Source organism: Dendroctonus ponderosae, unplaced genomic scaffold (assembly GCF_020466585.1).
Source record: "Dendroctonus ponderosae isolate FM_Combo_2020 unplaced genomic scaffold, Dpon_F_20191213v2 Dpon_F_20191213_1, whole genome shotgun sequence".
Classification (NCBI taxonomy): Eukaryota; Metazoa; Arthropoda; class Insecta; order Coleoptera; family Curculionidae; genus Dendroctonus; species Dendroctonus ponderosae.
In genome coordinates, this window is record NW_026017110.1 from 10,940,125 (window position 1) to 10,951,465 (window position 11,341).

At 34.6% G+C, this 11,341-nt stretch overlaps 1 long non-coding RNA gene across 1 annotated transcript; it reads left to right on the forward strand.

Annotated features, from left to right (window-relative positions):
• The first annotated feature begins 9,063 nt into the window (after positions 1 to 9,063).
• On the forward strand, positions 9,064 to 11,341 carry LOC125502445. The gene is made up of 4 exons (XR_007280209.1): positions 9,064 to 9,333; positions 10,728 to 10,877; positions 10,999 to 11,062; positions 11,220 to 11,341. It is a non-coding gene; the product is annotated as an uncharacterized LOC125502445 (long non-coding RNA).

The window sequence follows — 11,341 nt, forward strand, 5'->3', positions numbered from 1 at the left end:
TACCTTTTATAGTGCTGTACCACCACTAGTATTCTGCATAGAAAAACCTCTCGACTAGTGCCGTTTGGAACCGGCGATAAACTGTAGACTGTAGGTCCCGTATAATTGGGGAAGATGCGTTTCACAAGTATGCGCGAGAGGTCGCCTACGCTCTCGGGAGAGAGTATGGCACTTGAAAAAGAATGAGACTAGTCCCGACGATACGATACGATTTACATTTTCAATTTTCAGGTAAAAAGCTGTGGTAGACCACAGTAGAAAACGTGTCAAGTTAATGTTGAAACACTGAGTGAAAATTATTTTATTCATTCGAAAAATCAAGCCGAATTTTTGATTCTCCAAAAACGGTGTGAATTAGGGTATAAATCACAGAGGAAAGCCAGTAAAAAATAACAAAAACTACCTAATGTAAACAAAAAAATTGTGAGAGTTCATGTAAGCACAGAAAAGTCTCTTGAAGAACAGACTGAAAATTTGAAAATGAAAAAACAATAGTCAGAATCCAGAATCTCCCTCATCGTTCCTCGGCAAATAAAAATGACGAGTAATTATATAATAAAACACAAGTAAACAATATGAGACTAAAAGTTCTACACCTATATGGCAACCAGGGGAAAGCTGGCCAAACATTAAAAAAGTGACTTAGTGTACAAAAAAGCAGCCCGAAATATAAATGGTATGGCCAGGATTACACGCAACCTTTTAACGTGCTATCCTCCAATAATGGAATAAACAGAATTAAATGCAATTATTCGGACGGATCCGAGCTCCTGAAAATCCCTAGCGCGAATCGTTTGGCAAAAGAAATGTTTAACTTTTCAAATTTAGAAAAAACACCCCGAAATCTAAATGGTTTGGTCAGAATCACACACAACGTTTTAACGTGCTGTCATCCAATAAGGCAATAAACAATAAATAGAAATAAGCATTAAAAAGTGCAATTATTCGGACGGATCCTAGCCCCTGAAAATCCCTATCACGAATAGTGAAGAAAAAAAGAGTGTTTAAATTTGGCAAAGACAGCCCGAAATCTAAATGATTGGGCCAGGATCACACGCAACGTTTCATCGTGCTATTCTCCAATATTGCAATGAACAGTAAATAGCAGTAAACAATAAAAAATGCAATAATTCGGACGGATCCCAGCCCCTGAAAATCCATACCACGAATCATTTAGCAAAAAAGATTTTGTTGAAATTTTAAATTTTTGGAAAAAACAGTCCGAAATCTAAATGGTTTGGCCAGGATAAGTGGCAACGCTTTTACGTACTAACCGTAATATAAACTATAAATAGCAATAAACAATAAAAAATACAATTATTCGGGCGAATCTTCGCCCCTGAAAATCACTAAAACGAATCGTTTAGCCAAAAATTATTTGCTTAAATTTTTATTAAGCATGTTATTTAGTCACCTCTGCGAAATGCATACCTACTTATGCATTATAATACATACATGTATTACATCTGGTTAAAAAGAAATTGAAAGAACAGCGAAAATCTAAATGGGTTGGCCAGGATCGCCAACGGTAAAACTAATGCTAAACTTATCGAAAGCTGCATTGTACCACCTGAAGACGAAGAGAAAAATCTGTTTTATTTCATAAACTTAGTCGAAAACCCACTGATTTGATTGGAAACAAAAATAAATAGGAAACTGAATGAAACTTTAAATGTTTCTCGAAAACTCAACTCTAATTAGTACCCGATTCTGCATTGTCTATCCATCAAAAAGCACACTACACGAACATACAACGAGAATCCACACAAAGCTGAAAATAAATGTGGATCCAACAGATACTTTACTAGAACACCTACAAACGCTAGTGAACTAAGGACTAAGATCTGTTTGTTTTATAAGCCAAGAATTTTAATTTTTTTAATTTTTTATAGCTAATTAATTTATACGAGTGTTAGGAATAGGAATTAATTTTAGAATAAGCTAGGCTAAGACTCATATGTACTAAACAATGGCAGAAAGACTGATTTGGTCGATGGCCTTTTTCTGTAGGAAATAAAGATTATTTATTTATATGTAAATGTGGATTACACTCAGCAATTAACAGGTAAGACGGTCGACCGTTCGTGCATAAATGGCACTAAATTGATACTGTCATCCCGTTTATTCCGAGGCAAGTGTCCGGTTCTCAATTCAATTATAGGAATGGAATGAGCACATAAGCAGGATTGACCATTGCATACTTGTGAGAAGCGCTCGCGACAAGTCCCCATTGGGACGAAGAGACGTTGGGCGTCTCAGGAAACGATGGAGCGACAGGCAGACAAGAATGAAGAAGAGAAGAAGATCCCGTTTATAAACAAAGAACCATCGACCGATTTACTCCCTTGTCCATAAAAGACTGAGAATAAATCTCCTGCGAAATTAAGGTGTTTATCATATAAACAACTCACCTAGCTACATAACTTACATAATTATAGAATCGTTTGCTCGGTGGCCCTTTGGGTGACTCCACCAGAATCAAAGTAAATAATTCGCAAAATATGCCATGATTTGCGAATGCTGCTTTTTGATTGTACTATTGAGAGCGACGCAAAATGCGCATTTTACTCAACTGCACGCTTTTTTTTTTAATTAATAACTTTCGATTTGGATCAAGTAGCAACCGAAACTTTCACACCCTATAGAAAACTCATGTGGTTGACAGCGCTTAAATTTCTACTTCAATCGCACTAAAGTCTGATTTTTGCCAACGGTTTGCAAAATGGGTCAAAAATTGGCATGGGAGATGCGATCGCAGCAGAACACCCCTATAAGCAGTCTACTGTGGCAACTACTGTTGGGTAATCCACTCAAACTTAAAAAAATGCCTAAATCGCAGATCCATATTCGGCCCAGCTCATGATTTGTAATCGCTTTCTTCTGCTCGCAGCATTAAAGCGACGGAAAACTCAAGGTTGATTTATTACTGTGGTAATTTGGGATTGTCGAACTTTTTAAGCGGTCTTCATCCAAAAGGATGAAAGCGTAAACTCCGAGACATGCTGTAGGACATTAGGAATACAGAATATCCTCCATCCTGTACCAGGGGGGATTTTCAGGTCTTTCTATCTCATTATAAGAAATACAAAAAACATTACAGTACCAGCCTGACGCTAAATTGAATAACATTTTACAGTAAAGTAACAGAATATCGTTAGTAATTTTAACTAATTGCCTATTATTTTGAGTATTCTCTAGCCGTTATCAAAGAACGCTGAAAACAGCTAATTAGCCAATATTTTTTTGTCTAAAGCTCTTCATATTGACATATGGCCGAGACCCATTCTCAGCTGAGCACCCTATATAAGAATTTAATAATCATCTTTATTAAATTGTAATAAGTACAACATTACATAGTATAATGTTTACCAATTATGAGATAAGTTTTTGAAATGTTTTGCTCTCCCAAAAGAAAGGATTTTTTTCCTCAAGAACTAATGAATGTTATAACGCTTTATAAATTATAGTTTTTGTACAACACGTTTTAATTGTGAATTGGTATTTGTAGTTTGTGTAAATTTTAAATCTGATGATGGCGCTGTTGTCTCGCCCAAACGTAATGAATTAAACGAAATTCAAAATTTTTACTTCATACTTTGACCGAGACCCAGGAAGGATAAGAACATAATAAGTACAACGTAAAATACTGCTGGGAATTTAGACCTTTATTAGTTATGGGAAATATCTATTAAAAGTTTTATAGGTAAATTGGAATAGTAGCAATGGCGAAAGCCATTTCTCCATTTTCTTAAATCGCAACGTATTTGCGATTGAATAGTTCTCTCGGTATCGCCAAATTGCTAGAACGATGACTCGCTTATTTCTATTCCGATTCATCAAAACGCCAATCAAACCGATTCTAAATTGGCCTGTGTCAGAATCAGACATTTAAAATGAAAGTCAGCAACATACGGTCCATGAATTGTGGATATATTTAATTAGATACAATGAAAACTGTTCCCTTCAGTTCAATTGAGCGTTAGTGTCTAGTCAACACCACTCTGTTTAATGAAGTCAATCCGACGGATTTGAATTAACATAGTTAATGGAAGTGAACTGAAAACGAATTTGCCGAACGCAGTTGCGCTTAAATAGGGCGACGAACAGTTTACCACAAATGCAAGAGGGGCAGCAGAATTATGTATTTTTAACATTTGAAGGAACCTAGTATTTCTGTGCATTGTCCAGCAAATGATTTATTTATATTTTCAGTTTGTCACAAAAAGTTCATTGACAATCGTAATGTTTTCCCGTTTTGAGTGAATGCTAATAGAAACTGTAGACGTATTTATTATATATCTACCTTTTGAATCTGGAACCAGACCGAGGTATTACGTTACGAGTCGTTCACCAAGCTGCTGTGGCTGCATGTATTGTTGCTTCTTCAACAAAATTGTGTTTTACCTAGTGTTGATCTCCGTGTAATCCTTACTACCACTCTAAAATCATGAAATAAAATATCGATCTTTCTGCATCTATGCCTACTAGTAATTTTCATATAATTGTGTATCTGTTTTAGTTTGAGTATTGGTTCTCTACTTTTTTCTATTGGTTCAGCTAGAGAAAAGGCATCGAATGGCAGGAATCTTGAGAATATCCGGAAAAAACACGGAAAAAAGTCAAGGAATAGTTGAAAACGCATGTTCCAGTTAGGATACACTGATGGGCAAAATTAGAGCACCATCTATAAATTTCAAATAAAATATATTATAAAGCCAACATACTCTTATGAAAACTCAAATCATCGTTTTTTAAATTAATATCAGCACTTTGCGAAAAAAAAAAATAAAACAAAATATAAGTCACTAGTTTATCAAATTTCCGGTAAAAATGTATGAAAAATAGTTGTTGAAATTCAGGTAAAGCTTCTGTCTTTAACCGCTTCAATAGCGTGTATTGCCGCCTCTACCTGGAATAACTTTCTTAAAACGTCTTGGAATGCCATAAAAAAGGTTTGTAATTAATTCTAAGGGTATGTTGTGTCTTTCTTGAAGAACCGCGTTTCCCAGTTCAGCCAAGTTCTCAGGAGTAGGATCTCGTCGTCGAATACGGCAATATCGTGTTTATGTGCAATAGGTGCTACATGGTTTTCTTAAATCTCTTGAACGTCCTTCTGGGAAGTTAATGATCTTTCTCGGATCATCACAAGATCCTTACGGGTCTTCAAAGAAATGCCACCCCAAAACATTATTGAGCCTCCACGGAAAGTCCGTTGGTGAACCATACATGCTTGACTCTATCTTTCTCCTGGTCTTTTCCAATTAAAAGCTCGCCCATTCGAAGATTTTAAACCCACCTTAACTTCATCAGCTAACAAGGCTTTCTTTCAATCATCCAAATCCCAATGCACGTGTTCTCGAGCACACTCAAGCCTACCTTGCTTGTGGGCTATGATTATGAGAGCACTGTGCGAACGAGCTTTCGGTCCTGCTGTTTTTTATATTTTTCAAATTTTAAGTGGAAAATGACAATTGCTGACTCCAAAATAATTATTATTTTTTCGTAAAAATAATTGCATCCCGCCGTGAGTTACACCATACCCTCACGAAGGTTGACGGACGGGAGAGAAAGTCCTACCCGATTTAAGTGTTACGCTGAAAAGGCTTTCACAACTACCTATACATTTTGTTGAAAACCAATTACCGAAATTGTTAATAGTGAGAATGTTATGAAGCGTTAAAGTGAGTACAGTATTTGTTTTAATTTTAAGGGTAATACAAAATCAATGATCAAATACATTACCACTGGAAAATTATACAGGTTGTCCCATGAGAAATGACAAAAAAATCAATAGAGATTGCTGTGCAGGGAGTCAACAGGTTTTTTATGTTCTTTTAAACAAGTCATGAGCAACTTGATGTTTGATGATTGACTAAAATTAGGCATTTATGGGCAAGCGCGGCTCCAGGGGAGGCGAATCCCCCCTTGTGCTAGGTTCATGTCAACTAACGATAATTTTTCTAATTTCATAGACAACAAAAGACTTAAGTGCTACTACTTTTTAGGAGTTCTAGAGAGTGGCCAATTTAATCAATAAGTGAGTTTTAAGTCAACTCATAGAAGGCGCCCCTTACAGCAAATGATTTGGTAGAAATCGCCCTAAGTTGACACCTAACTTTTTCTGATACCGACCCCCGAATATCTGTTTTTAAATACTTTCTAGACAGAAAAGGTTTACCGAGTCGTTATCCCTGCGATGAACGGTTTTTTGCAACTAAAGTATTCGGGATGCGTTCACGAAAATAAATTGCCTATTTATAGACGGAATAATAGAGGACACTAGTAAATTAATGCACAATGGCAATATGATGAACTCGAATAAAAAAACCGATGATCTTTAGACGACAAAAGTTGTTCAAAATGATGTTCAATAACTTCAACACGTTTATCAAAGCATCTTCTAATATTAAATATTTATTCGGACATGTAACAGCGGTATTTTGAATTGTATTAATAATTATCTATGTTCCATCGTTTTTTTTAAGTAAAACTTTCAACTGTCAGCATACATAAAAATGTATAGGATTAAAATCAGGACTTGTTGACGTGTTGATTATGGTGTTTGACCATTCAATCCAACGAATCGGAAGAATTGCATTTAACTAATTCCCTGTAGAGAGAAATGCACTAGGGATCCATCCTGAATGAGCATCATAACATGCCTTATTTTTAAAAGTATATCTTCCAAATAATCAAGTAAATCATTTTGCGGAAAATCGAAATGCAAATTTCCATTTAAATTGGATGGTAAATATGAGAGCCGAGAAAATTTATGTCATTAATGCAAAGCGTCAAACTAATTAGAAAGTATTACAGCCTACTGATTTAATTTTTTTCAGGTTCGTACCTATAAGGCTAAATGTATCCCATCGGATGCTTTAATTTCAAATATCTCAAAAACCGTTGATCTCAGAGATACCGACTAGGCAACTTTCTTCTGCGTAGGAAGTAATGCAAACATTTATTCGGGTGTCCGTTGTCACTTGGCAGTACTAGAAAGGAGTTGGCGCGATTTTAAAGCGAATCATTTGCTGCAGGAGCAAATTGGTCACCCTCAAAATCCGTCGAATACCGTGCAAAGCTTGTCACGGTTTTTCCCAATTTGATTAACATTGGTTTGCATTTTTCGGTTAATGAATCTTTTCTAAATATACTTGTTTGCATATTTGCCTATTATAATATTAAAATCAAATTTTTTAGTGGCGTGTTATTTCAGTTACATCCAAGAAATATTTTTCTTAAATTGATCTATTTAATACTAAACCAAAAAGTTCCATATACAATTATAGATAAGATTTGTTTCGATTTCCTGTAGTATTGTCCGGTTGGTTTTTGGCGCATACTAAAAGACAAACACCAACTGTTTTATTCCGATTACAGTAACCTTATCCCATTAATATGTTTAATATACCATAATAACACACTAATATCAGGCTTGGTATAATGGGGTATAATCATATTCCCAGCACAATATGGCAAACTCTACTACTACGTAAACTGGGAATTGAACACAATACCCTGAACAATATGGAAACGTTAATCCGATCAAAAAAGGGCAATATGTGTAGGAAATGGCACTAATATTGAATACATTACCTCTGGGTATTGTTAATTTAATCCCGGATTAGCAAATCTCCCGAAAATGGGAAATATTTTTGTAAAAGGGCTTTTTTTAAATTATTTTACGTCGCGTGTAATACGTCAAACCCGATAAAGATTAATGTCCATAGAAGTGATTTTCAATAACTATCAGTTCAGCTGTGTAGGATTTCGCCGATTTAAGCCGAGTGGCCGTGAACAATAACATAGAGGGCTGTTGATCTTTTAACTTCTCTTATTAAACTTTGTATAGAAAAATGGTATCCAGTAATTAGTATAATAATAAGTCACGCAAGTTTCAGCCTGCTACAATATCTTACAAGTACCAGTTGCGATTTTGAGAGACAAAAGTATAGACATGTAGAATTACATTGTCATTTACAGATGAATTTTGTTTGAAATAACAGGTTTGAATATGATTATGCAATAGGAAACCTAACCGCCTGATAAATTATTCACAGTGCATTAGCGAGACTATGGATGGGACATTGATGATAGCCATCAATGTTGACATGGAAAGGTAATATCGATGTTAGCGAAACATCGAAGGTAGAACATCGATGTTCTGATAGTCTGCAGTTGCATACAAATTTCAAATTGATTAACTTAAACTTAAATAATTTTATTTTACTACTACTATGACCTTTTAAAACACTGCATTTTTTAATAATCGACTAAATTTATTCAACTTAAAGTTGCCTCATTTTGCAGCTGGAATTGGGTCCCTATGCCGCGATATGGTGTTTATTGGCACTATCAGCGGTAGAGTTCGCAGAAAATATTTCTATCTTGTATCAACATCAAATGTCCGATATTTTCATTTCAGGATCGAACATCGATGTTTTATCGATGTCCCAAATTTCCAACATCGATGGTAAAAATATTTTTCTCCCATCCCTAAGCGACCCCTATGAATGAGGAAAAACTTTTTTAAAAGGCAAAAAATTAAACGTAAAGACTTTCCATATTAATGGTTCAAAATAAGTCTATAACATGAACGATTTTAATTCAAAGAACAATAAATTTAAAAACTGCATTTTAAATTCTCATTACAGAAATGTAAAATTATTCAATACCATATGTAGATGTTCTACATATGCGGCACAGTGGGAAATTCGACACTAATTATTGATAAATATATTGACAGCATTAGCATTAAAGCATTAAACTTCAAATTAGTTTTGTATTGTTAGATTGATTGCTGATTTTTAGTCTGATAATCAACTTTGTCGAATTATTGTCTCAGTGAAAATTGCCTAAATTGATATCGGCTGCAGGGCATCCCGCATAGCAAAATAAATTTACATACGCATCCTGTTATTAAAAAACCCCAGTTCCCTGCCAGTTATCAGTGTTTTTCCTGCATGACGCCAAGCCGGAAATCATAAGGGTTGCTGATTCGATTCAAATTAAAGCGTGACAGTGTCGAAACTGTCCAGTCACAATAAACATTCGGTTTATTGACCAAACGTTCAATTGCCAATTAGTGAGTTGAGCCGATTTCAGAATTATTGCATCCGGTTGGTTCACTACCACGTGACTTGAGGAAAACTAATTGCTTCAGCGTTATGCACTACAACGGTTTTATGGCAATGATGAATTGGAAACTTTGTCATAAAAGCCATTAGCGAATGTGTTAGAAACAAAAATTTTATGTTTAGAAAAGATTTATTGCTGCTTTGTCCTGCTGTGTTCTAGCTATGTACAGAGTGTTTCAACGATAGTGTACAGTAGGTAAGTTACATACTCGTGATAGCTATATTTGTTTGAAAACTGTAATCGCCAAATCGTAAAGATAATTAGCGTCCAAAAAATAATGGCAGAAAACTGTTTTATTTTCCTGAGTGCGTGTAATTGTTATGATATTCTTATCTTTCCTGGGCCTTAGTTAAAGTGTGAAGTAAAAATTTCAGTGCTTTGCTCTCCCAAAAAGAAGGATTTTTTTCCTCAAAAACTGGTGAATGTTTTAACACTTTATAAATTATAGTTTTTATATAACATGTTTTAATTGTGAATTAGTGTTTGTAGTTTGTGTAAATTTTAAATTTGTCGCTGTTGTCTCGCCGAAACGTAATGAAATAAACGATTTTCAAAAATGTTTACTTCACACTTTGACTGAGACCCAGGAAAGATAAGAATATCATAAGAAAACTGTTTTAATATAAATAATTTTCTTAATTCCAATAATACTTCAAAACAAAGTTCGATTTTCAACTGATAATGTCTTATCAAAAAAAAATGTTTTCTATATTTATCTCGTACTTGCCAAGTGAGCCCCTATTAGCATTCTGAGTTTGCGGCTGCAACTGAATATTGCCAATCCAGCCAAAATACAGGATTCAACTCTTTCTTGGAACTTCATACGGACACGCTCAAAGATGCCGGAAGTATTTCTTAAAGTGTGGCATCCATCGATTATTCGATTTCTTCTATCGTCTTGATTCTCTAAAGAGGTAGCTAGTGTAGGCAAATAATTTAAAATGTCTCCAGAAGGAGAAAGAAGTCTAATGGATTAACATCTGAAAATCTCGCTAGCTTAAAAATTAAGATGTCATGGTTTGTGCAATGTTTAATAAACTGTTTAATTGAAATTTTTTCGCCGTAATCTTGGTTTTATATGTTACGCTTTAGCTCTATCTCAGCCACTGACTGATTACCGAACTCCAAAAGTTTACTTTTAATGTCCCGTAATTAGAACAAATGGTAAATATTATGTCTAGATTATCTTGCATGGTTTGGAAATTAAGAAAAATATATATATAATTTATTAAACTGTAACGCCTTATAGATGGGAAGCAAAGCATTTTTGACCCCATGTTCGTCTTAACTCTTTCTCATGAAATCAGCTCAGGAATACACCCTTAAAATTTGTGTATACAATTAGGAAACGCACTGTATGAGTAGTGCGGAATTAGATATTTACAGAACTGAGTGTTAGCATTTATTTATGAATATTATTTCTTATTTAGAGCTAATTCCATTTCAGATCCATAGTTTTACAGCATCGAATCAAGGGCTTTCAGACATTTATTACTAATTTTGCTTAACCGTTACCCTCAATGACAATAATTTATGTTGCAGTCTTCAATATCGAATATCATCTAACTAGATAATTTATCTCATTGTAGAAACCAATAATGCGAATGACCAAAAATCTACTTCAAGGGGTGGCAGATGACACCATTACATTTTGAATCTGCCTATTGTCATGTTAATGCCTCTGTTATATTGCCATATACATCGGATTCACGTCCTGCATAACACTTCAGAAAAGCATTGTCAGTGGTATTTATTGTTGACGTTCATTTGATATGACCAAAGTGGTCCTCTTACAAATCACACGTTTTCCTTTATAAGTAGTTTAAAATATTATCAGTATTTATTTTTTTATGTTTCCAGGTTCGTAAATCATCCGGGACATGCCTACGGGGTAATTCAAAATTGAGGTCTTGCCTGTATACTCGTATGTATTACTTTAATTATTAAATTGGAAAGACTAACAATGTTTGCTTCAATTTTAATATGGATGTTAATATTAAAAATATCGTAAAGTTGAATGTTGCCAAAAATAGTTTAAGCTATTAAATCATATCCTATTACTTCGTTGTTCAAATTTTCAGAAAGCTGCGCCATCGACTGTGAATGATCCTGAACATATGATAATTTATTTTACCTTCAGCTGTTCCATAACGACTATAATTTGGCATTCTTTAAAATGTCATAATGATGTTTATTACCGCAC